Below are 27,108 nucleotides of genomic sequence, written 5' to 3' on the forward strand. Positions count from 1 at the left end.
CCGCGACATTCCACGAGAGAATGTTTAAAGTTTGTGGGGATTTTTGGGTGTCTGATTTCTTTAGCATAGGGGTTGTATTTTCTGGGAAGTGGGGTCTAATTATTTCCCTCTGGTCTGCCGGCGGGGCATCTCTGGTGATGTCCGATCTATTTGGAGCATCACATGGTTCCCTAACCCTAGAAGTTCCCGTCTCCTGGGTGCAGACTGGGGGGGAGCAAATCTGAGGATTATTTCTTTTTGCGTGCTTTCGGGATGTGGGGGCCGGCTGTCAATCGACCAGTTCGAGACAGTCGTAGTGATTGTACAGTGGTAGAGGTGGTGGATGATATACTCTTTGGGGCCACGGGTCTACTCTTACAAATCCACCCCCTCCCGTCCTTCGTCTCGGGACAGTTTCCCATCCGTGGGAGTCGCTATATGTATTTGGGTGGAATGGGAGTATCTGTGGTTGAATGAAAGGTGTCCTCCTTCTTTCTTGGTTGCCCTGCCAGTTTCCCCTAGAGTTCTGCTGATATCCTCTACTAGGAGGCATTGCCGTGTGTTCATTGGGTGGATAAAAGAACGATAATGGAACGGGCTGGATGTTGCTACCTTCGTCTTCCAATGACGGATTGCAGACAAAGGTAGCTGTTCCTGGGTCACCAAAACTCACCAATAGGCAATCGCCGCTGATTGTTTTTGGGCTCTTGCCTACCCAAGAGACCCTTCTGACCATGCGGATGTCGCTGGTCATGCCTCGCGGGAGTGGTCTGTGCAGCGAAAGCCAGTTGATGACCTTATTTTTTAGAGATTCTTCCGTTTCATACGAATCTGCTTTTAATTCTGGTGCCCCGACTAAGATGACAGTATACGGGGCAACCTCGGGTGGTAAATTTACGGTAACCGTTCTAGATGCCTTTGGCTTTTTGTGGTCGACCCTATTCTGGGTAACGTTTGAGGGGGGTGTTAAGGAATTCGTTGTTTGAGGAGTAGGAGACACTTTAGGCTTGTCTATATTTAGTTGCTGTTTTGTTGTGGGTAACTGTTTGGGTAGGCCAGGGGTCGGTTTTGTGGCTGGTTTGGGATTGGATAATGGATGTTGGTTAGAGCAGGTTTTTGAGATACTTTCTCCTGTTGTGGATGTAGTCACTGTTGCATTTAGTGTTGCAGATTCTTGGATAGGAGGGGTACTAATATGTTGTGTATCAGTGGTGGATGGTGTAAGCCCTAGGGCCCCAGGTTTCCAAGTGTCCATGATCTGCATAGCAGTTTTCTCTATTTTTATTATTCTTGCCTCCATTTTTATTAGGCGTGCTTCTAGAGGGCCTATGATTGACTTTAGGAGGTGGCCTATGTCTGCTAAAGTTATATCCTCTTCCGATGACTCCTGATTATGATCTGCGGGGAGGGGTGTGAAGTCAGTTGGGGCATTAGACTGCAACTGCTGCGATTGGTCATTTTCTATTACCGGAGAGGTTTGCTCCTGCATGTTTTGGGTTGGGATAGGTATAGTGGGAGTAATCCCTGGTGTTTTTTTGGGATTTTTGGACTTTTTACCCCTATTTGAATTTTTCCCCTCTACCCTTTTTTGAATGGCTCCTTCCCGTGTTCCTCGATTAGTGCTAAGTGACCCTGGGAGAATTGGGTTAATGCTAACTACATTCGATTCCTCCCTGTTTAATGCGGCAACAGCCTCCCCCAGATTTGTGTCATTGTGCAATTGGGCATTTTGTTTTGAGGGCAGTGGCAGAAGACTCATGTCGTCTAAGTCGCCTAGTGTGTCCTCAGTAAGGTCTAGGCCATCAAACTGCTGCGCCCCACCCTGGAGTCCATCTTGCTGGAAGTTTCCGAGGCGCCTGTCTTCCGGGGTTTTTGCCATAGCTATAGCACCCATCGAAGAGCGCTTGACCCATTCTATCTCTTGAGAGATACGGCTTTCCAATAAGTGGATGTCATCTATTAGGAGGGAGCCTGCTTTCAGGAAATAGTTATCAATTGTACCCTGAGTTGGGGCAGATGGTGTATGGGCGGTAGATGCCTGGTTGACTTTACTCCTGGTCTCCATGTGGCTCATGATCGGAGTTAGGGCTAGGAAGGGGGTAAAATACGGGATGTTACTAATAAGTTGTTAGATATAGTCCTGTACCTGATGTAAATGGGGTGGGCCAGTCCAATATTCTCTTTGTTCTCTGAGGGCAGAGAGGCCTTGGCTTAGTCAGAACCAGTTTTGGTCAGTCCTGGAGCACTTTGTTTACTTGACTTCTTCTTTCCATTGAGAGAGAGGGGCAGGGTCGCCAGCCGCTCAGCAGGAGGTGGAGCCAGCATTGTGGAAGGCAGGCACAGCCCTATTCAGGCCCAGGTGCTATCTCCTCCCACCACTCAAGCCACCCCGGCCCATGTCACTCACAAACCAGACAATTCAAAAACAGGCCAAGGCACTTAGAAAGGTCAGACAAGAAAGCAGCCACTTTCTTAAAGTGCTGTTTTCAAACACAGGATTTAAAAAACATCCTTCCTAAAAGATGTGTTATTAAATTCTGACTTCAGGGATACCAGACTTTAATTTTCTACCTTGCTCCTATGGAAAGATATGCAGGTAAATATTATAAACATCATTCCCCATTATAGCCTATGGGCAAGATAGCCTTTCAATAGTGAAAAACGAAAATGGCTGTAATTAACTACCAGAGCATGTCACCCACCCTAGTACATGCTCTACCTTTCACATACACTGCACCATGCCCAGGGGGGTACCTAGGGCCTTCCATAGGGGTGTCCAATGTGTACAGAAAGTGAAGGGTTAGGCCTGGCCAGTGTGGACAATGGTCAGGTCAGCATGGCAGTTAGCAACTGCACACAGCCACTGTGGTGGCAGGCCTGAGACACCATTGTAGGGCTACTCCTGTGGGTGGCACAATCAGGGCTGCAGGCCCACTAGTAGCATTTGAATCACCAGCCCTGGCACACCCAGTGCACTTTACTGGGGACTTCCTGGTAACACAAATATTCCAATCATGGATAACCAATCACAATAACAATTTACCTAGGGAGCACTTGCACTTTGCCACTGACACGAAATCCAGCACAGCGTCAAAAATGCAGGAAGTGGACGCAAAAAGTCAGGGGAAACCACGCCAAAGATGCCAGGTCTAACAGTACATTTCCTGTAGCAATCTAATGGCAGGCCATCCAAACCCATGGTTTTATTACGACGCAGGTCCAGGATCGCCTGCTTCACATCAACCAGTGTAATCTCCATGTCCATAGAGGCCTTCACCTCGGAAACACTCTGTGGCAGAGTGAGAACGGCCAGGAACTGGTCAATAGACTGTGAGGAATCATGCAGCGGGCCCTGTACACCTCAGCATAGTAGTCGTAGAAGGTTTGCAGGATGTCAGTTTGGGCATGGACCGCACCGCCAGAGGGGGTGATCACTTCAGTTATGGGGCAAGCATCAGAATCCTGGCTGATAAGCCATGCCACGAGGGCTCCCGGCCTGTCTCCCTCTCGATGCACCCTGGTAGCATACACTTTGTAATTGTAATGCTTGAGGTCTGCTAGCAGCACCTCATGGGAGGTTTGTGCCTCCGCAAGCTGGGCCACAAGTGCTGGATTGGCATCTGCCACCTTGCTGAGGGCAGCAAGATTGCGCTCTGCCACATGCAAGTCCCCTTTGAGCATTCTACTGACCCCTACTATTTGCCGGAAACCTTCCCCTTGGTGACTACTTTGAAAGCATCAAGTTTCAGTATTCTGGTGGTTGCCATGTTGGCGTTTTCAGAAAATAGCGGCAAATGTTTGCTTTTGGTTCATGCCGAAACGCCTGGTCTTCAAGACAGTCACACAGCAGCAGCCAAACGGGTACAAGGGGTCGGGCAAGCCATTTAAGGGCTATGTTACATTATGTTATTTGTACCTATAAAGCGCACTGCTACCCTGGGTTGTCCTGGCGCTGAGTACTGGTGACCTGGGGAGCATCGAGCTGTTTAGTGAGAGAAGAACCATGTTTTTAAACCCTTGCGGAAAGAAATGAGGTCTGGGGCATTTCTGAGGTGGAACGGGAGTTCATTCCATGCTTTGGAGGCACAGTGGAAAAAGCTTCTGCCTCCCCAATTAGTTTTCTTAAAGGTGGAGGTTTGGACTAATTTGGAGCCGGAGGAATGCAGGGTTCTGCTTGGAACTTACCAGGTAAGTTTAGTTTTAAGAAACTCCGGGCCAATCCCATTAACCACCTTGAAGATGACACAGAGTGCCTTGTAGCACGATTTTAGTGGAACTGGGAGCCAGTGCAGTTTCTTAAGTTCTCCTTTGACTGAGGCAAACCTGGGTGTTCCCGTCAACATTCTCGCTGCCACGTTCAGGACCAATAGCAACCTGTTCATATGTTGTTTCTGAACATTAAGATAGAGACTGTTGCAATAGTCCAGACGGGACATAATGAGTGCAGTGACGACCGTCCTTAGGTTGCTTGCCGACAGGAAGAACTTAATTATGAAGCTATGAGGTGCGCGTCGTAACCTGACAGGACCCGCCCTAGGTACTCTGCATGCTGAACTAAGGTGATTATAGAGGGCGAGCACAAGAAGTGATCAAGGCGTAAATAGAGATTGTGCAGGATAGAGTGAAATGAGTATAGTTGAGTCATGGCGTACTGGGTTTTACAGGCATCCACAAGCAACCAGTGCTGTACCCAGGCACAAAAGTGCTCAGTTTGCATGTAGGTCAGGGAGCAAGGCATGGGCTGGTGGGATCTAGCCAGGGAAAGGTCCAGCACACAATTATAATCTACATGGCGAGCCTGTGAGTTGGGCCAAGACGCCTGAATGGGTGTCCCAGAATTTACCCTGATCAGTGTTGGGCATGTAGATGCTTCCTATGAGCACCGGTTGACCATCTAGAATCCCTTTGAGCAGTGCATATCGCCCCCTCAGTGTCAACCACCCTACGTGCTTCATGGAAAGGGATACCAGGTCGCAACTATACCATCGTCCCCCATGCAAATGCCGAGTAGATAGTGGCACAGAGGGTTCCCAACGATTGCTCGTGCAGACAGGCTAGTTCTCCTGCCATAAGGTGTGTCTCTTGCAAAAGAGCTCTCTGCGTCTAATGACGCTTGATATAAGAGTATACCGTGTAGCACTTGCAGCCTGTGTCCATGCCTCGTACAATAAAAGTAAGGAAACTGGTATCAGCATTAGGGGCCATAGTGAGGCGAGAACGATGTGATGGAGAAAGGTGGGATGGGAAGCGCACTTACAACCCCACCACTGCTGAGAGGACAACAGTCCCCTGAGTGTAGTGGCACCTTCCCACTACAGTACTGGGATGAAAAGGAAGGGAAGGACAAGGAGGTAGGGAAGTAACTGGGAATGGACATATTCACAACACTAGGGACCTAATGCAACCAGCAGTATGTCCAAACAAAACATGGCACAGGTGCTTTAATGTATCAAGGGGGTGAGCTGACTATATGCCCAGAGCAATCATTGGTGTGGCCCATGTGGAGTTGGCAGAGATAAAAGGAGGGTTGGGGCAGCGAAGCGTACGGGACCAGTGTTATGCTGGCACTTAAGTCATGGCACAGCCAGCTTTGTGAGAGAGAGATAGGGAGCTGCATAAGTGGTGTTCAAATGAGAGTGTCAGCTGTTTGGGGTGTCACAATGGGTAGCGTTATTGATTCAGCCCGAGAGGTGCCCGAATTGCTGTGATCTTCCCCTGAGGTAAAGATGTGGGACCCATCTCATTGGTGGACGTCACAGAGGTAGTGCCCATGTCTGCTGCAGCCTGCAAAGTTTTCTGAGGCTCGTCAATGATTTACTCCAAATCCAGGGAAGCAAATGTGAAGCCCCAGGACAGGGACCATGAGCATGATGGGGTCCCCCTCCTCCGGCACCGCTTGTTCCAGGGTCCACGTGCCTGCATGATGCGACCAGCATCTGAAAGCCTGGGTTCATTCAAGTGCTGATCAATCCAGTTAAAAAGGAGGTGGTGCCCTCGAAGTGGCGTGGTGGAAACAGCAGTGATTACTGCATTCCTTGCCAGTGTAGGCCTCGTCTGACTTCTATGAAGAATGAGTACTGGTGCTGCACTGCTCGAGTGCAGTCGGGGAGCAGCATGACATGCTTATCTTCCACTCGAAGGGGCCCATTTTCTCTGGCAGCATGCAGTATCACGTCTCTATCCTTGAAGTGCAGGAACTTCACCAACAGTGGCCGGGGGGAGCCCAGAGGTGGGCTGGAGGCAATGCACCCTCTCAAGGAAGAAGAAGGGTGTAAGGTTTTAGGCTGTGGCTAAGGACTTGAACCTGGAGTCTAGGTACGCAATGAGGTCCAATCCCTCAGCTTCCTCTGGCAGACCCAAAATATTAATGTTGCTCCTCTGGGATCTATCCTCCAAGTCATCCACCCAATTCTCCAGCTATGTGATACAACTCTTTGCAAGCAGTCGAAGAGCAAAGCGGGACTTCTCTTGGCCAGTAATCCTGTCTGCAGGTTTTTGGTGGTCATCCCTGAGAAGATTAAGGTCTGGGGCTGAGGCCCCAATTTTGTCCTCCAGTCGCATCTAGTCGATGAAAGCTCAGGAGCGATGGAAGACTGCTCCCCACTGATCCACAGGAGACCTCTGTTGAGATGAGAGGCACAGGTCAGTTAGGCAGACAGGAAGGCAATGTTTGGGCATAAAAGTGGTGTGATCCAGCCATACGCTGGGCACGCTACCCCCCGCATGCCATGGTTATGGCCTCCGATCCAAGGGTCCAAGTGCCAGTAGGGACTGACTGTTCCAGGGGGCAGGCGGGGAGTCCATTCCCACTACAGACAGATGCGGGCGGGGAGGGGGCCTCACCACCCACCAGTGAGGTATCAAGTAAGTCTGTGCCACCGTGCCTCAATTGTGATGCCGAATCGGGTGGGCCCGGGCACTGGATCCACAGAGTATGATGCACTGAGTTAGGAGTGGGGGCAGGATGCACTAATGAGGCCCCAGTCCGGTGGTGAAGTCGTAGTGCTACGCCTCCAGTGACTGCGGCATTTAGTTCAGATGAGGAATGGGGAGGGGGCTTCAGCTTAGCGGTGTGAGGGAAGGGCACACAGGCCACACTGACCATAGTCCTCTAAGGCGTGAGGAGTGCAGCAGGAGAGCTGGGGCAGCCATGCCCACTCACTGCCCGTTGTATTGCCGGCGACTCTCCTCCGCACAACGATTCAGGTGCCGAAGCCACGGGGTCCATTGCAGGACTCAGCGGGTGACAGCTGCTGTTAGGCAACCCCGAGGGCCGGAACACATAGGACACAGCATGTTTCTGGGCCAGAGGTGTCACTCGGTCGGGTGAAGAGATAACGAGGCAGCCCCGCCATCCATTTGCAGGTATTCCTCCATTCTCTCCTCACGCCGGAAGTAGCCACCGAGGCGGGGGCCTGCAGCTAGATTTTACTTGGCCACCCATGCAGGCCAGGTGCCATGAGAGACGATGGCACTATACCGTCCACACGCTCACTCCCTCAATGCCAGGCCCTCAGTACACAACAACAGGCAATTTCAAGGTCTGGGAGGTCGGCAGTATGGCATGGGTGGTCTGTCAGCCCAGGTACCTCACCAGGGGGATCTAGACCATCAGACAGAAAGCCCGTGCTCTGTCATCTCCTCTGTTACAGGGTCTATCGGGCTGGGTGCTGCCATGTTGGAGACAACTCTGTGTGGCTGAGTTGGCAGTCTCTTCATCTGTGGAGCTTCCGACTCCCAGGTCCCAGCTGGTAAGGGGTTCGAATCAACAAGTACCTCAGAACCCCAGATGTGCGCCGATTGTCGGGCCAGCCTGCAGAGCTCTAGGCTGACACGTCCGCCATCTTTTCTGGCTCAGTCACTCCCCCCCATCTAAGATGCCAATCACATGTGCATGAAAGACACATTTGACAATTTAACTGATGCAATCAAACCCTTATTTATGGTATTACATCAGATAAACACATATTCGACACAGGGAGTGCCATACCTCATCCCGTATTGATGGCTTAACTCATGCAACCAATCTGCTAGCACAAACCACAACCACCTTATCACCCCACACTGTGAGCTTACAAGTGAAAATAGGGTACTACATCACAGATGTAGCAAGACGACTTGTACAAGTCACTAATGCAGTGGAAACAATGCTAAGAATACAAATTGCTAGTGGTATACAAATTAGAGTGGGATAAAGTGAGGACCAATCAAGAGTGAGCAGCATCTCAGCCACAGACTGTATGAGTCTGCATCAAAGCAAAAGTCGCAGTGGAGCTGGGGAAAATGTTGGTACAAAGACATCTGCTTCGCGCAAACTCAACCCTTAAAATAGAGTTGACTGCAATTTACTTATATTGCAAAACAATACATCGAATACAGTGTTTCCTTTTTTCGATACAACCATCTGAAAAGAGATGTATCATTTTGGATATAAATTATCTCACCTGAAAATAAAGGTGTATTCAGATGAAATACCTACAATGCATCTTTTAATTCATTGATGTAATATTTGCTGATTTTACATACTTACACTGAGAAATAATGAGTAGCAATATTCTAACATCTCAGTTACCCTTCTGCAGCACAACTTTCATCATGTGTAGAAGGTGATGGAATATGTTCTTCTTCCTCGTCAGACTCAGATTCTGACAGTGTTACAGTCAAACCTTTTCTTGTCGTTGTTTTGTGCAGAATAACACTTGTTGTTACAATTTTACCACTTTTCTAAGATGAATATTGTAGGGCACACCACTCTTATGAAAAACAAATTTTAGTAGGCCAAAAGTAAGTTCAATGATGCCTCTAGTTCTAAGGTGTGCCATATTGTACCAAGGTTATTTCAGGACAGATACGGTATCATAATCCATGGGAATAAGGCACATGCACTGTCCCCTACAAACAAAAAAAACATATTTAGCTGCAGGATTAAAGTCACATTTAAGGTATATATGAAGCAGTTCTCTGTGTATTTACACAATAAATATCCGTCATCAAAATCTCCTCTTTGTAGTCTTTTGTAAATGCCACTATGGCGGAAAATAAAAGAGTTGTGGGTGCTCCACGGAAATCAGACGATAGGTCAGATTTCCAAAGGACCTCCGCACTCACGGTGGAGGCCCACCCGTCATGTGGGAGTATCCGCACTCAAGGCGGATTATCCTCAAAGAGAATACTCATTGCACTTGGGCGGAATCTCTGTAATGAGAATCCTCATTGCGGAGATTCTGCCCCGAGTGCAGAGACTCCCCCACTAATGTGGGGCCTCTGCCAATAGTGCGCAGACCTTTGTAAATCAGGCTCATAATCTTTGATTGCATTTTTTAATCACAAACCACTTGTATGTTCATGGAATTAGTATTTGTGTGATTCCAGAATAAATACTCTACGTCGTATGGTTGGCAAAAAGGCATATGTGCACCATCTATAAATTCTACTACATGGGGAAAATTGGCAATCCAATAAAATGTAATATTGGTGTTGTGCAATTCCTGTGCATTTCTGGAAAAAATATGTATGGGTCTGAATGCAAATTAACATTTTGCTTCTAGAAATGTGACGAAAGTGTGAGCAAGTGCACTCTGACAAATCACTAACTGCAGAAATAACACCTTTGTAGCTACCAGAGGCTAAGTAGAGCAAACTACATAACACCGGCATACAGGTGGGGATGGAATTACTTCACAAGGTATTCCTGTAAAGCTAAGTCTTTACCTCAGCTATGAGCTCCAGAATAGCAGTTCTACTTAACCTGTATTTTGCATATATCTCTTTCTCAGTTTGTTCAAATAGGGAAATCCTCATCCTTAAAACCCTCTTCCATCTTCTCTTTTTCTGCAACCCAGCCAGAATATTAATTTTTCTTGCCTGGCATGCAGTGTGTCATTTTTGGAGCCACGGATGCATTCTGTGGCTGCTGTTAAAGTTGGCACGCATTGTCCAGATGATTTGAGGTGGTGATAATTTGCATGTGCAAAATTGGCTTTTTTGTGACTGCTGTTTGCTACTGAGAGGAACATAAGGATAGAGATTCCAATTACCCATGACTTACATGCTATTTCATGTTGCAAATATACTAATTCACTATACATTCACACCGCTATGAAATTATCTACAAATGACCTTCGTAGATCCCAAATCTTTGCTTTTACGCCTAGTAATCAGTTTAAAACTGAGTCGCAAAGGCGTCATACATATGGCCCAATATCTCATGCACAGGACCTTAAAATACATTAGAGAAATACATTCTCTCAAATATAAAATCAATTGTGTGAAATATGTTGATTATGCTTAAAGATCCAGAACAAAAAGTCCAATATTCTAGACCTATAACATAGGGAAAAAGACAAATACATCAAGACTTCAAGTATACTATACTATAAAGTGATATTAGAAGTACTACACTTTTAATGATAAGATAGTAACAGGAAATGTATTTGTCTTTATAGCTTCACCATGTAGGGTGCATAGTGCTTAAGAATACATTTCTTTCTTAGTCCTCTGTTAGAGCAAGCTAAGGAACAGTACATAAAACTTTAATCAGAGCCCTATAAAAATAATGGCTGGAATTATCTCTAAAGTGTAGGCCAGGCTTCTCCAATTCCAATAAGCAGCTTGTGAGCTAATGGTAACTATCCAGCTAAATGAAAGTAGATCACCTGTATGCAGCTCACTCTACTAAATTTAAAGCTTTTGCTTGTTTAAATTGATATAAGTATTATAAAACTGAAAAGCAAGTACTTGAGATGAAAAGTTTTGTAGATATACAAATTATAAACTGATAATTTGAGAAAAAACGGAATCCTCCTGGAGACGACGAGGCCTAATTTGGGTACGTCAACTATATTCTCACAATGAGCTTCTTCCGTTCTCACAGGCTGCAGTTTCCTTTGCTTTACCAGCCACTTTCCGTTCTAGATATTCTATCTTAACAGATGCAGTTCACTCTGCTTACTCGCATATTACACATTTTCCTCCAACTCCTTCCCCTGAGCATCCACATACGCTAGCTCTCTGACCTCTGTTATCTCTTGGCACTAGAGCTTCTATAATTTACAAGACTCTAAAAGGACAAAATCTAAGGTAGAAACTTTGTGGGAGGAAGACTTAGCAGTAACCTGGCCTGTGGAATTATGGGACAAGATTTGGCTCAAATTGCGGAAATCCTCTCGAGCTGCGAACACTACACAGACACTTTTTCATTTACAATAGACTTTTGCTTTCTCCGCTTGTTCTTAACAAAAGACACTCAGGAGTTTCCGATGTTTGCTGGTCCTGCTCTTCAGAACATGTTGATTTATTACACTTGCTTTTTAATTGTGACCTTGTTCAGAAGTTTTGGGTTCAGGTTTGGTCCCAGATTAATTGTATTTTCTCTTCCAGCCATCCTTTTTCCATTTTACATATTTTTGTAGGTAGCGCATCTTCTATCTGGGATGGATGTGACTCCAATACTAAGATAAGTGATCTCCTTTTAGCAATAGCTTTCCAACAAATTACTAGGAACTGGAAAGACTTCACCAAACTATCCTATCAGGCATGGTGGTATGCTATTTGCTATAATCATAGATTAGATACAACATATGTCTATCCCCCACATACGGAATTAAAGCGAATAGACATTTGGACACCCGTCACACTTTTTATTGATGCCAGTGACAAGCGTTCTATGTCCCAAACTCCTCTGCAGACAGAAGTAGCTAAACCCCCATAACTTCCTTTTTCTACTGTTACATTTCGGCTCTATTTTATTCTACTTATTTTTCTTTTGTAAATGTATCTAATAAGTTAGTTTTTTTTATATTAATTTGTTTCTACTTTTTTTTAACCATGTATTTCTCTGATAAGCCAAAATTGTTTCTCTTTTTCAAATTTATTGTATCATTATTAATCCTGACTGTTATATTATATTTATGTTCTCCTTTGAATTGCTGATGTACTGTATTAGTTCTACTATTAATTTGTCTTAATAAACTTACTTTGAAACTTGAGAAAAAAAGCATTCCAAAAAATATTGAAAGCTGATATTTGAATGATAAATTATGTGGCGTTCAGATAAATTATTACTAGCATCATTACCTTGGTGCCAGGGGAATTGCAACTATGGCTGTCATGTATTACTCTTGCAGAGGTTTCTTAAATTGATAAGGCCTTTTTTACACTACTGCTGGCAACCCTGCCTGATGCCCTGAGGTGATCACTGTGGGTAATCTTGAATTTGGTGGCGAGTACTGTAATCTTGTTTGACGTGGTGTAGTGATGGCTGATGATTTAAAGATGTTTATTTATAATTAAGCAGTTAAGATGGTAATAAGGCCCCACCAGGAACATCTAGCTTGATGCTCAGCCCAATGCTAACTGTCATCTCCAGCCCCACAGAGTCCCAACATTCTACAATACATCATAGTTGGAACATTCCACAAGCTGGGGTAGAGAAGGAGATACTATGCAATTCATTAATAGGATACCAGAATACTACATTTCCCCTTTTGTCCGAATTGAAAACAAACAGAGAAAGAACATGGATCAAAAAGGACCTCGTAAAGAAGGAACCAAAGAAAAGTAAAACAAACAAGGGAATAAAACTCATCCTCCTTTAAAGTAGAAACATGAATAAGTCAAGAAGACAAAAAGAAGAAAGCAAACTTTTAAGAACCTATCCATTCTCCCCCTCAATAACATAAGAAAGATAAGAAAACAACAAGCAAACTTTTAAGAACCTATCCATTCTCCCTTCAATAACATAAGAAAGATAAAAAAACAGCAGAGAGGAAAATGAAGATTGAAAATACCAACGGCTAAACAACATGCACACCTACTGGCCAGACAGGAATGCAAGGTGGATAGTCAAAAGCATGAGAATCAAAATAGCGTTAAAGATCCAACCCTCAAATATACATGGTAAAGATTTACAAGATGAGAGTGGAAACAATATAAATACAAGAGAAAACAGATAAAATTGAAACATCAAAAGAAGTCAAAATTACCCATCCTCTCACCAAAAAGTTAAATATAAGCATGTAGAAAAATTATTGCAATGAAGGAAAACTCTCCCATAAGAGGGATTAAGCATTTCAAGCGTATACGGGAATAAAACCCAACAAAGTCCCTTAGCATTAAAAAAAACGGGACTAGACCTGAAATTAGAAACTTGAGTGGAACTAGCACCCCCTAAACAGGTGGAACTTACACCCCCTAAAAATTGGATAGCTAGGATATAAACCAATCTTTGTATAGGTGGGACACAAACCCCCTATAAAATTTGATGAGTCTGAAATACAGAAAAATCGTAAAAATAGGATATGGGACTTAAAACCCACCCCTAAGGGTTATGGGACTGCAACCCATTCCTATAGACTAAAATACATAGCGCCAACACAAAACTTTGAAAATAAGATGTGGGACTTGAAACCCACTCCTAAGGATCATGGGACTGTAACCCATTCCTACAGACTAAAATACATAGCGCCAACACAAAAATTTGAAAATAAGATATGGGACTTGAAACCCACTCCTAAGGATCATGGGACTGTAATCCATTCCTACAGACAAAAAAAAATACATAACGTCAGCATAAAACTTTGATATTAGATATATGGGACTTAAAACCCACTTCTAAGGACTATGGGACTGTAACCCATTCCTACAGATAAAAACATAGAGTGTCAGCACAAAAGATGGTAGTTACAATAAAAGCAAATTTTAAAATATAAAGTATTGTTTTGAAAAAGTCATTAACACAGTGCTTAGATAGAAAATTAGTAAATTGAACGTTTTCCTTTTTAGACACCACTAGGTGGCAGCGTAACCTTTTGATTTATCTTGTGAATCGATCGTGTTCCAAGATCAGTTTCACTTCGAGTAATAAAATACTTGTAAAAGACTATGAAAATAAACTTTGAGAGTAAAGCGCTCCGATGACTTTTCAAACTATGTCTCTCCAACACTAGAAAGAATTTTTTTTTTTTTTTTGAAACAGCAGAAAGTACCTTGAAAGTCCAAAGTGTGGTATGGCGATATTCGCACTTTTCAAAACGTTCGTGAAGCACCTTTTCCTAAATGACTACTTGGATACACAGAATTGTCACAGAATTGTCAGCCACTCATTGTGCTTCGTTGGGATGCAGGTCGACTTCCGGCATCTGATTCCTGGCAAACGCACTGTGTAACGTCACATTTCCTTTAAGATTCCTCATAGAAACGTAATGGTACGTAATGGACGTAAACACGGTTGATTCAAAGCAACAACTTGCGTGAAAACGTTTGACAACAGCGCTGCAGTCGCTGCGTCACACTGTAAGAAGTCTCGATGGTGTGCACGAGATGCCAGAACCCTTCTCAGAAGTAAGCACGAGCAGAAATCATTTTGAACTTAACAGTGACAGTTTGAAAATATGACATTCATGAAAGATTTTCATTTAAGAAAAGCACCACGCATATGTTAAAACAAAAACGAAATATGACTGTTTGCCTCGAGAGTTTGTTTAACTCGACAGTCAATATAATGATGCTCGTTGTCTTCCACTAAAATTGTATTTAATTCAAACTGCCCTCAAATATTAATGCCAATGAGCCTAAGTTTGAAGATAATTGCTGCGTGCTCTCATATTTGTCTTGTGACCTCTTTCCCTTCCCGGTACCACAACAGATAAGACGAGGGAAACTGAATACGTTTAAGTGGTTTCCTTTGTAAGTCTGTACAAAGCCTTTTAGTTAGCAGCTAAACATTTTGAGAAACGTGAGTTAACTAAATTGGTTATTTGCATTTGAAGAGCGTCTTTTTGTAGTTTCTAACTTGCATGAATAATTAAATTTGTTTAGTTATTTAATAGTTTGTGTCAGCTGACGCAGTTAAATGTCCTTGCGTAGGTTTCGTTTATTTTTAAGTAGACATAAAAAAGGAACAAAATATTGCTTACGTTTGCTGAGAGTCCATGTGAGCTATGTACAACACGCTTGGGCAGGGCTGTCCGATTTGAGGGACACTGGTGGGGCTTCAAAGCGTGTTGATCTTGTCTTGGTTGCTCCATGGTACTTGGCTTTTTATGTTTCTTATTTTCTTCTGTAGTTTCATTTAACTCACGTTTGTTGTGGCTTCTTGCTGAAATCTGTGTCATGTCTAGTAGCTTAAAATTGCGCTAGCAGCTCTTTAGACGTAGAGTAGAGGTTTCTTGCGTCACTTGTACTTAGATTTACGCGTAGTTTCTTGTAGTCATCGTCGCCATAAATTTTGTAGTGATGATGTCCACGCTGATAATGATTTAAAGATGTTTATTTATAATTAAGCAGTTAAGATGGTAATAAGGCCCCACCAGGAACATCTAGCGTGATGCTCAGCCCAATGCTAACTGTCATCTCCAGCCCCACAGAGTCCCAACATTCTACAATACATCATAGTTGGAACATTCCACAAGCTGGGGTAGAGAAGGAGATACTATGCAATTCATTAATAGGATACCAGAATACTACACGTGGTTACTACAACAACACTAATAATAGTAGCTCCAGATAATTTTTATTGAACTTGAGTAGCTCTTTTTACAGCAAGGGAGATCCTTGGTCTAGACTGAACATGAAGATTCAAACAAACTTACCGATTAAAAAGACACTGACTCCTTCTTACAGGACACAGCTAGTATAGATTTATACACCACCATTTTAAGCTCCTTGTATGCCTCCTTTGAAATTGATTGATGGCTGACGTCATTAGACAGGAGCAAACAGGAAACTTACTGTAACACTCAAGTATCATTTAAATATTACAATCAGCTACTCCCTTTTCATAGTGTAAAAAATCCAGTGTGTGACATCTGTATTTGAAATACAAGTCTCAGAAAAAATATTTATTTCTAAGTTGTAACTTTTACAGAAAGAATATTATTCAAATGCCAAAACACATAAATAGGATGTTGAATATGATTTGATCCTCTTTCAAATAACTGGTAGTCTTGAGAACTAATAGACATTCTACAAGAAGACATTCCTTTTATCCATGTGTGTCTGGAGTCAGTGGATTTCTGCATCTTGAATTGTATAGTAACAAATATATGTTTAAACTGAGATAAAAGGAGAGTAGGTATCAGCCATAAAATAAAACCTTTTGACATTTGCTTTGCCTATTGATGGCTCAACTTTATGACAGTGACAATAATGGAGATAAATAATTGTCACAATATTTGCAATTAAACAAGTACATTTGGACAAAACAGGAAGAGACAAGATAAAGAAACTAAGAAAGCGAAAGCTTGAGTTTGACCCAATATTCCAGATGAACATGTTACATGTTTATGAACACAAAACTTAGATGATGAAATTCACAACTATCTTTATGTTCAATACAGGATATCAAGAGAATTGTACCTACTTACTGGAGACTCTTGCTGTAAGTTCCACAGTCACATGCTTATATAAAATGATTTTCACCGAAAATCAATTAAGCATTAAATAGCCCATTAAAGGGAAAATACATTATCTGATTAAATATGAAGACTCCTAGAAATTATAGACAAGGATTTAGAATGTTATTGACAAAGTATGTTTCTACAGGCTACATTTCCCATAGAAATAACAAAACAGTATAAAAGTGAGAACCAAAGAAGGAAAAACTATATTTGATTAAGTATTGCCGATTCGGAAGAAGGATGTGGTCCTATAATCTCAGTTGGTCATTGTCTCACCTGCTTTTAGTATTAAAGATTGAATATAATGCAGCCAAGTTGGTGGAGTGTGTCACTTCTTCACCCTCTTGGTGGAACTGCCAGGTAATATGAAAGAGGACGTCTAGCCCCTTGAGGGAACAATGACATTTGCTACACAGATGGGGGTCTACATGTGTCTATGATATTGCCTACTCTGAGAGTAGACAAGCATTGGGTAGCCAATAGTTTTTGCCTCTGCTACTAGGCACTGACATATTGGTTTTGCATTGTTTTTTTTATCTACCCCGCAGATGCTGCTGTGCATTCATAGGAGCCACCCTGTAATGGAGCTTGGGGTCAATGAGGTGAGAAGCTTGGGAAGGGGATAAGCTAAGAAGAGAGGCCTGGGAACTAGGGTGGGCACTACAGGAAGAGTGCCTGGGAAGTGGGGTATACAAAGAATGCTTTGAAAGCACGGACTGGGCCCCAAAAATCTATCTTAAATAATACTGCTATACCGTTTATTTACCATCACTTCTAGGGATAGACCCTGTTGCTGAGCTGCAACTTTCTCTCCTCCGATGAGGGATCTTTGAACATTGTATTATGAGTCAAAGAGCAAATCAGACATTATAAACTTAAATTACATAAATCGTTTAAACCTAGTCAATGATGAGAGTTTAGATAAGTTTCAAAAACATTTATTCTCATTAAGAAAATGGTGAAGATATTTTTGGCATTTTTATTTTGTTTAGTCCTTAAATCAAATGAATACACAGAAAACGTATTAAAAAATAGTTTGATTAAAAAATCAAGGAATACATTTAAGCGCGTTCTTTAAAAGGAATAGTACCCTATACTATTAATTGAATTAGAGAGTTAGTTTCATAGAACTCATGAAGAGTTTGAATCAAAAAGAAAAGAGTGAGATAAGAGGAGCATAAAGCTCAAAGTCAAATCAAAGCAGCAGAACTTCCCTAAAGAGTAGTTCATAAAACTCAGCTGAAGTCACAGTAAAACCAAAATCGGCATACCAAAATCGGGGTGCAGAGCAGGAATATCGACATGGAAATATCGTGGGACAATAATATCGCCAAAGAAATATTGTTTGGAAGAAATATCGACAACAAAAATATAGATGACAAGAATATCGACTGACAGGTAAGTAATAGCGATTACAAAAATATTGTTGTAATAAATAGCGTTTACAAAAATATAGTTTCCCAATATATCGATTTATTAATAATGTTATGTATTTTAGTGTTTTTAATAAGAATTGTTTGTCATTTTATTATATGTTTTAGAATTTTTCTACTTAATAATTTATTTTCAGTTTAATTTTGCGTTATTAATTCCGTAGCGGGTTGTGGGTTTATAGGGGAATAGGGTGGGAATTAATTTAATGATATAAAATGAATAGATTAATCAAAGTGTTAATTTATTAATTAATAATAGTTTAATAACTAGTTGTTATTTAATTTCAATTAGTCAATTAATAATTAATTATGTTAATTGTTTAATTTATTTTAGGTGTGTGTTGTGGTGTTTATATGTGTAATTGGTGTGAAGGGTGGTAAGTAATTAATTTTTTATTGATTAATTATTAAATACTTTACTAATAATTACTATTAATTATTTAGTAATTATTACTTGTAATTGTGTAATACATTTTAGTTGTGAGTTGTGGTGTTTATATGTGTAAATGGTGTGAAAGCTGGTAAGTAATTGTTTATCGATTAATTAATACATAATAAAAATATAATTGTCATTAATTAATTAGTAAATATTAAATGTAATTGTGTAATTAATTTTAGGTGTGTGTTGTGGATTTTATAGTGCTAAGTAATTAATCTTTGTTAATAATAATATATTTATATTTATATATTAATTATGTTAAAATTGGAAATTAAATTTAATGAAAATGTTGATAGTTTTGTTTTTTATTGTTTTGGGATCCGGCGCTTTCCCTACTTTTGCACTCACTGGAGTGGGAATAGTAATTTTTACCCCTACGCCATCCAGGGCTTTCCCTGCTGTTGCACTCGCTGGAGTGGGAATAGTAATTTTTAAACCTACGCTATCCAGCGCTTTCCCTACTGTTGCACACACTGGAGTGGGAATAGTATTTTTTACCCCTACGCTATCCAGCGCTTTCCCTACTGTTGCACTCACTGGAGTGGGAATAGTAAATTTTACCTCTACGCTATCCAGTGCTTTCCCTACTGTTAGACTCACTGGAGTGGAAATAGTAAATTTTACCTCTCCGCTATCCAGCGCTTTCCCTACTGTTGCACTCACTGGATTGGGAATAGTAATTTTTACCCCTACGCTATCCAGCGCTTTCCCTACTGTTGCACTCACTGGAGTGGGAATAGTACATTTTACCCCCACGCTATCCATCGCTTTCCCTACTGTTGCACTCACTAGAGTGGAATAGTAAATTTCACCCCTTCGCTATCCAGTGCTTTCCCTACTGTTGCACTCACTGGAGGGGGAATAGTAATTTTTACCCTCCCGCTATCTAATGTTTTAACTTTTAATGTTTTTAGTTTGTTATTAAATGTATGTATTATTTTTTTAATAGTTTAATGTGTTAATTAAATATAGAATATATTAAATATTTTTAATTATTTTAAATTATTTATATATTTTTTTATTTAATTTTTATATAATTAATAATGTTTATAAATTAAATAAAGATAATAGTTAAAAAAAATGTATTTAAGTAAATATATATATATATATATGTACACTTTTTTATGTGTTTATATTTATTACATTTAGTTTATTTGTTATAATTAGTTAAAATATATGTTAAAATTAATTTAATTTGTTAATAATAATAATAGTATTTAATTAATTTAATTTAAGTTATGTTATTTTTTAAAGTCGATATTTTTTACTTCTATATTTTTTACATTGATATTTTTGAGTCTATATTACTGTACTTACCTTTTTAAGTATAGGTAGTCGATAGTTTTGTTATCGATATTTTCACATCGAAATATTTTTCATCGATATTTTAACATGGATCCCAAAATTGGCATACAGTTGCAGTATCAATCTGTCAAATTAAATGGCAATAGTATAACAACATAAAAACACAAATACATGTTACACATACATTATATGGGGCTCCTTCATCCACCAACCAATCAAACAGCATCTCTCGTCATTGAGCAGGTTTAGCTCCTCCGTTCCCACGAAAAATACATGTGGTTTGTAACATTATCACAATAGCTGCAAACATTCCTGCGTAGTTAGATTCTGGAATCATAAGCCTTATTTTCTATAGGCATTTGAGCACAAGTCGTCCTTCTGCATCACATTTGTTTCACTGCCAGTTCAGTGAACTATACTAAGAGACAATATCATCTGTTAGGCAATGCATTCCATTTAATATTAACAAGAACTATTGTCTATAATGCACAATTATCTCAATCAAGCATTTATATGAGAACATGAGAAAATAGGAAGTTCTTGACATTCGAAAATAAAATGTTGCTTATAAAGTAATACATTTATTATGCCTTGAACATTCTACAGTTATGACAAACATTTCTAAGCATTTTATTTTAAGGCAAAGCTTCTAAATCACATGTGCACATTTCACCAATATTAGGTTTGCTAGTTAGAGAAACCTGTTTCTTAGCTATTGCAAATTAGCTCATTTCAAAAGCATGTCATTAATGCATTAAATTTGACATGTATTAGTAAATCCACATTTGTAAAGCGCACAATCACCCGTAAGGGTCTCTAGGCGCTGGGGGCCGTCGGGAAGATTAAGCAAGCTATTGCCCAGAGTCACATGGTGCTGGGCTAACCTGCCGCTGGAGCCGGGGATCGAACCGTGATCCCCAGTTTATATTCATCAACGATGTTACCTAATGTTTGTTTTAAATTAGTGGAGGCACAGGATGGGGAAGGAGGACCATGAAGGAAGCCTGGGAATGAAGACCACCATGGACTACGTTGCATGCCTTCTTCAATTACCTTCTATTACACATGTGGAACACATTCTATTTTAAGGGCTTTCTTGGGATCAGGCAGCACTTACATTGCCAAGCTAAATGGAAAGAAATGGTGGCACAGATTCAGTAATAAAATGAGCTTTGCCAAGGTAAATTTTAGTTGTACCTTAAAAAAAGTTAAAAATCTCCTGTTTCATTTGACTCTGTGCAGTAAACGTATAACACACAGTGACCTGCGAAGGGGCTATGATAGTATTTAAATATTTTCTGCTTTAACTGGAGTTTCAAGTAAGCATATTTCCAATTGTGCTACCATACAGAGGCATGCATGCAATATGGCCATTTTGGAATTGTTAGAAAGTGAATTATTATTTGGGGTGGAGTCCACTACAATTAATAAAGGGTCAGAAGTACAAACATTTCCTAATTGTGATTCTCTCTGTATTGCAATTAGGAAATTAGTATTTGTAATGAATGAAACTCTTAGGAGTTTCATTAGGGATTCCTAGTGGGTCACAGATAAACCTACCCCATCCATATTAATGAGGTAGGTCACAATTTGTGATCTTTTATGAACCGCAGACATCACAGGGATGGTGGCCTGCTTTGGTCAGCAGACCACCATGTTTGTGATTGCTTTTTAATGAAGCAATCTTTTATATTTCAAATATAGCCCATTTTCCTTGAAGGAAAACAGGATGCATTTAAAAAAAAAAAATGAAACTCTGCTGGTTCATTTTGTAGGATTAGGTAGTGGTCCGTGGGACCGCTGCCTTCTTTTAACACTTTTTTTTAACATTCTCAAAGGGAAAGGGAAGGGATCCTCAAGGGACCCTTCCCCTTTGAAAATGGGTTACCACCAGCTTTAAACTAGTAGTAAATTATTATTGTTTTGTGACTGGAATTAGGTCGCAAAACATGAATACATTTCATTCTGATTTGGTATTTGGAAGGGACGCCCCTTCCAAATACTGAATTGGTATTTGATAGCAACCTCAAATTGCGATTCGGTAACAAGTTCTAAATCCCAATTTGCCTTTTGTACATTGTTGCAAACGCCCTTTGTGACCACAAACAAGCTTAGTACATCTGGATCAAAGTCACTAACCTGTTAGGCCCAGTTACAGGTTTAAATCATTTAAACCTGAGCTCAACCCCTGGTAGCTATGGCACAGAGCAGATAGGCTTGACTTCAAGACAATGTGCAAAGCATTTAGAAGTACCAAAACTGTTAAAAAGTCAGAGACACAACACAATAAAAATCCCACTACAATGTATAAAGATAGAGAAACATTCAATAAGCAAAATTACTTTAAATGACCTCAAATCAATAAGGAGAAACATATATATCATTTTGTAAATTATTTAAGTTGAAAAGGTGGCAAGAAAACAGTAAGGCACTGATATGTCAAGGGTCATGGTAGACTGGGTTCAAGATGCAATTCCAGGCAGATCTTGATGGAATCTGGTGTGGGTACACCAAGCAGATTGGTCTAGGTGAAACTTTGAAAATTCAAAAGTAAAAAAAAAATCTTAGTCCCACTTCAGAGGGACTTGTTCACCTTCTTGAAGAATAATGTTAACATTTCTTCTAATCCCCGATGGAGAATTGACTTTGGCACTTTTTGATAAGAAAAATTGTCTCTGTGTGGGGTGCTGCTAAAACTGTAGCTGCTGCCATGGAAGCAAAGGTCATATACTTAATGCAGGTTGGTCCCAGATCTTTTGAGAATTTTCTTTGAAAATTTTCCAAGTCGCCTCTCATAACAGGACTTAGGGCCCGATTAAGATTTTGATGGATGGGTTACACTGTCTTAATGGTGACGGACATTCTGCCAGCCGAAATATAAATCCTATTATGTCTTATGGGATTTATATTTCGGTGAACGGGCTATCCGTCACTGTTGCAACAAAGTTACTTATCCGCCAAAATTTAAATCAGGCCCTTAGTCAGTCAGTCAGTTATAAAACGCTATTCGAATCTTGTTTTGATCCATAAAAGTACATACAATTTAAAAACATTGTTATCAATTAATTTGATATAATACATAATATGATTGTTAAAACGTCATATGTACAAATCACCTTGTTGTTCCATTTATTAATTTTACTTTTCAATCAGGGGCATTCTTCAATCAACTTCATAAACTACATGCTCTAGGTTTACAAGGCTCTTAGTCAATTTTTCCACGGTATGGAGGTCTCCACATAGAATGGACATGGAATCCAACCCAACGTTGTGGAACTGTCTGCCCAACACCTTTTCTGGCAGGTCCCTCTGGAGCTCTGGGGGAAATTTTTTCTAAAGTTTACAAACTTTCTTCTGATGCCCAAACAACCACAGTAGTACAAATATCAGGGCCTCCAGGACCTAATCAGAAGGCCCTTAGGGACTCTCACTGTGTGGGGCACAGGCCAACTGCCTGGTCCAGTCAAGGTCCAGTAGCTAATTGTCAGTTGAGCACTTGCAGCTTGTTGTGTCTCCGCAGTTATACAGGAGGTCAGCCAAATGACTATAGGAGACCACTTTGTTGTCCTGAGTACAAGTCTGAGAAGGTCCAGCCCTTCAGGACGTCTCATAGAGCAGCTGCAGTCCATTTTCTGTTCTTTTACAGGTCCTAAAGGTGTTCTGAGGGTAGTGTCTTCATGATACCACATTTATTCCTGGCACCAACGAGTGGGTGGAGATGATACATGCTCCTCCTTAATCAATGGGGAGAAAGTTTCCCAGGGAAACATTACCCACTATTGTAGCAGTTCCAGCTTCCTCTTTTACTGCAAATAATCCCACTATTATTTTATTCTGAAAATCCAAGATGAGGTAATGTTTCTCCACTTGCTTATGCCCACTTAGAGGTATGGCCACAGTAATTAACAATCATCTCCTCTGTAGTCACTAAAAATCACATTTTGGTGGTAGCTATCCACCCATTAGGTTTACTTGCCAGTCAGACTAGGGGGACAAATGCTGGGCCTTTCTAGGTGTCAACAGAAACTTACTTTTGACAAGGTAGGCCCTTTCAAAGTTAATGACATTTCTGGGCCCACCCCAAGTGATCCTGCTGCCAGAGGAAGAAAACAGCTGCCTACAGCCAGGCCAGAGGAACAGTTTTTACACCTCATTACGGTTAACCCCAGGCGGAACCTTTGGAGTGGAACTATGCGGAGGTCCACGGAGTTGGGGGAAAACTCCATAGAGCTCGGCTCCACCACCCGCCTCACCCCACTAATAAAGTAATAGTAACAAGTTAATTTAAAAGAAATACAAATCTATATTAATAATTGATATCAGCCTGTCATTTTTCAGAAGTGATAGATCTTTATCTTCTGCGTGTGCTCGCATTGACATTTCTTTGTGAGAAATGTGCATGCGCAGTTCGTGCAAGATGTACGGCGACGAGGAGGAGGGCAGCCCGGGGACACCGCAATACAGGGAAGTTATTTATTTCTTTTAAATTAACTTGTTACTATTATTTTATTAGGGGGGAGGAGGCGGGTGCAAACTTTGCGGGGGCTGGTTAACTCAGCTCCGCTGCGGAGTCAGAGTTTTTTTCCCTACTCCGCATTCTCGGCGGGGCACGGAGTAGGGAAATCTCCACACACTCCACTGGCGGAGCGGAGTTCTCCGCCCGTACCTAATTAAGGGCAACCAGTTGAATGACATCTGCTGGAGAGCTAATGTAAATTTGCCTTGAGGAAGGAGCTTCAGGTAGGGAATAATAGCTTTCTAAAAGTTACTTTTCCTAACAATTTATAAAATTCAAATTCACTACTGAATAGGGCTTTCAATAAATATTAAAAAGAGTGGTTGAATTAGTATTCTAGCTGGCCCCACACCTGGGAAAAAAGAAATATTATTTCATTCTGTACTCTAGTACTAGAACCAGGGCCTTCCACAGTAAAAATATCTTTTGGAGTCTTGGCAGCAGTAAATGTCCCACTTTTAAGTTTAAAGTATTTTATTCAGCACAACATACTGGGACAAACACATATCTCCAAAAAAGCGACATAACAGGGCGGAAAAGCCCAGATCTCAGCAATACCTTCAGCAAATGTAGTCTTCATGGGCTATGCCCTCACAGTGACATATGGTATGCGTTGTCGCAGCATGAAATGACATTACCCTTGCAGCCCCCCCCACAAACCCCAACATCCCAACTCCCCTCGCCCAATCTCCCCCTCCCCCCACCCCCACCCCACGTCCAGTGCACAGTCCCCAACCAAAAAAGACATCCAAGCTACATCCTACAGGGAGAATGAGTCCACTTATCGATCACTGGGCCGTCGTAACCGGGTCCGGAAGCCGCAGGAGGCGGAGGTATTTGGGGCAGGTGAGCTCCCTAAATTCGGTAAGCAATAAGGAATGAAATGGTTGCCAGAGCTCCCAAAACTGCCCTATATCACCCGCCACTGTGAGAGACAATTTCTCCATACCCAACACATGCCACAGCCTATGGAGCCAACCTGTGATGGTCGGTATCGTAGCGGTGTGCCAGTGTATTAAAATGTTTTGGACTGCGGAGCCTAGAGCTATCGCTATCTGCCTGCCCCTACGGGATCTGAGGGGGTACATCAGTCCATTTGGAAGCCCCAACAAGGTATAAGCGGGAAAGCGTGGCAGTTCAATGTTAAAATGAGAGTCAATTTCGTCCAACACTTCCTTCCAGTAAGGTTCCAGGAACGGGCAATCCCATAGAACATGTGTGAGCGTACCCCGGTGTCCGCACCCACACCAACACGTGTCTTCCTTGCTATGATCAAACTCGTGGACTCGTTCAGGTGTGTAATACCAATAGGTGGAGACCTTGGTCAATGTATCAGTGAGACCCATGTGGTATGCTGAGTGCCTTGCTCTATAAGATATGTGTTCCCATTCCTTAGGACTCAGTGTCCTCCCCAGCTCCCTTTCCCAGCGCTCCCTCCCGGGGTGATAAAGGTGTGTCGCGGGCGGCTGCAGCAGCTTATAAAGATCTGTGATCAATTTGGAGTCCGATGTCCGCGACAGGAGCCACTTTTCGTAAGGAAGAAAAAGCCGATCGGCCGTCTCCCTCACCTGTGGTTGAAGGGCCCAATGGCGAGCTTGCATATAGCGGTGTCGCTCTATCTCCGAGAATGAGAACTCCTGGCGGAGCTGTAGGAAGGGGACAACCCCCTCAGGGCCATATAAGTGACACAGGGCTCTACACCCCGCCTGTCTCCATTGTGTGAACGCCCCCCTTTCCATCCCCGGGGTAAAATCCGGATTATCCACCAGAGGGGTGAGTGGCGACGGGAACGTAGTGAGGCCGTATGTGATGTTAGTAGCATCCCACACCCATAGGGGCACTCTTGTAATAAAGGAGGCGTAGAGGTTCTTGGGCCGGTGAGGACGACGCAGGAAAGGGATCTCCTGCAAGGGTCTCCCTGCCACCGCCTGGTCTTGGAAGAGCCAGTGCTTATCGGACTCCCACCTACTCAGTTCTACAAGATAACGCAACTGCGCCGCCTGAAAGTACTTGCGAAAATCGGGTATTCCTAAACCGCCCGCTTCAGGGGCCAGCAGCGAGAGGGCTCTGCGCATTCTAGGCTTCTTTCTCTGCCAGACAAAGCGCGAAACGTCTGCCTGCAGTTGCGGAATCCACCCGACCGGCGGTTGGAGCGGCAGGGCCCGAAACAGATAAAGTACCTGGGGCAAGACCGTCATTTTGATAGCAGCTATCCTGCCCAGCCAGGAGAAGGTTCCACGGCTCCAACGGCCCAGTTCCTCTCTAATCTTTGCACCCAGGGTCTGATAGTTGGCCGACACCATAGCTGGTAAAGTAGGAGCAATCTGGATCCCCAGATAGGGTACCGCCCCCGATGACCAAAGCATGGGAAACCGGTGTTGCAAATAGGTTCTAGTAGCCGGCTCGAGGGAGATATCTAAAGCCACCAACTTCCCCATGTTCATCTTGAACCCCGCGACCGCGCCAAATGAGTCTAATTCCTCTATACATGCCGGTAGAGCCGTCCGGGGTTCGTCAACGGACAGGATAACATCGTCAGCGTAAAGGCTGATAGTGTGCGTAAAACCTCCCATCCGGATTCCGGTCACCGCTGGGTTGACACGCACCCGTTGGGCGAACGGCTCCATGTAAAGAGCAAAAAGCAGGGGCGAGAGCGGGCAACCCTGCCGGGTGCCTCGTTCGATGTCAAAGGCCCCAGAGGCGAACCCGTAAACGCGGACCACCGCTGACGGTCGTTTGTAACAGTTAAAAATCATGGAGCAGAACTTTTCCCCTATACCCGCCTTCACTAGAACCTGCTCCAGATAAGGCCAATGCACCCGGTCAAATGCCTTCTCCGCGTCCACCGCCAGCATCATCCATTCTCCCGGGATCCGAGAGGCCTTCTCCAATAGGTGGACAATCCGTTTCGTATTGTCCACTGTCTGTCTCCCTGGGACAAAACCCGCTTGGTCAGGATCGATGAGACCGGGCAAGTGAGGAGCCAATCGGGCGTCCAAAATCCCCGTGTACAACTTCAAGTCAATATTCAAAAGGGAA

Source organism: Lissotriton helveticus, chromosome 10 (genome assembly GCF_964261635.1).
Source record: "Lissotriton helveticus chromosome 10, aLisHel1.1, whole genome shotgun sequence".
NCBI classification, from domain to species: Eukaryota; Metazoa; Chordata; class Amphibia; order Caudata; family Salamandridae; genus Lissotriton; species Lissotriton helveticus.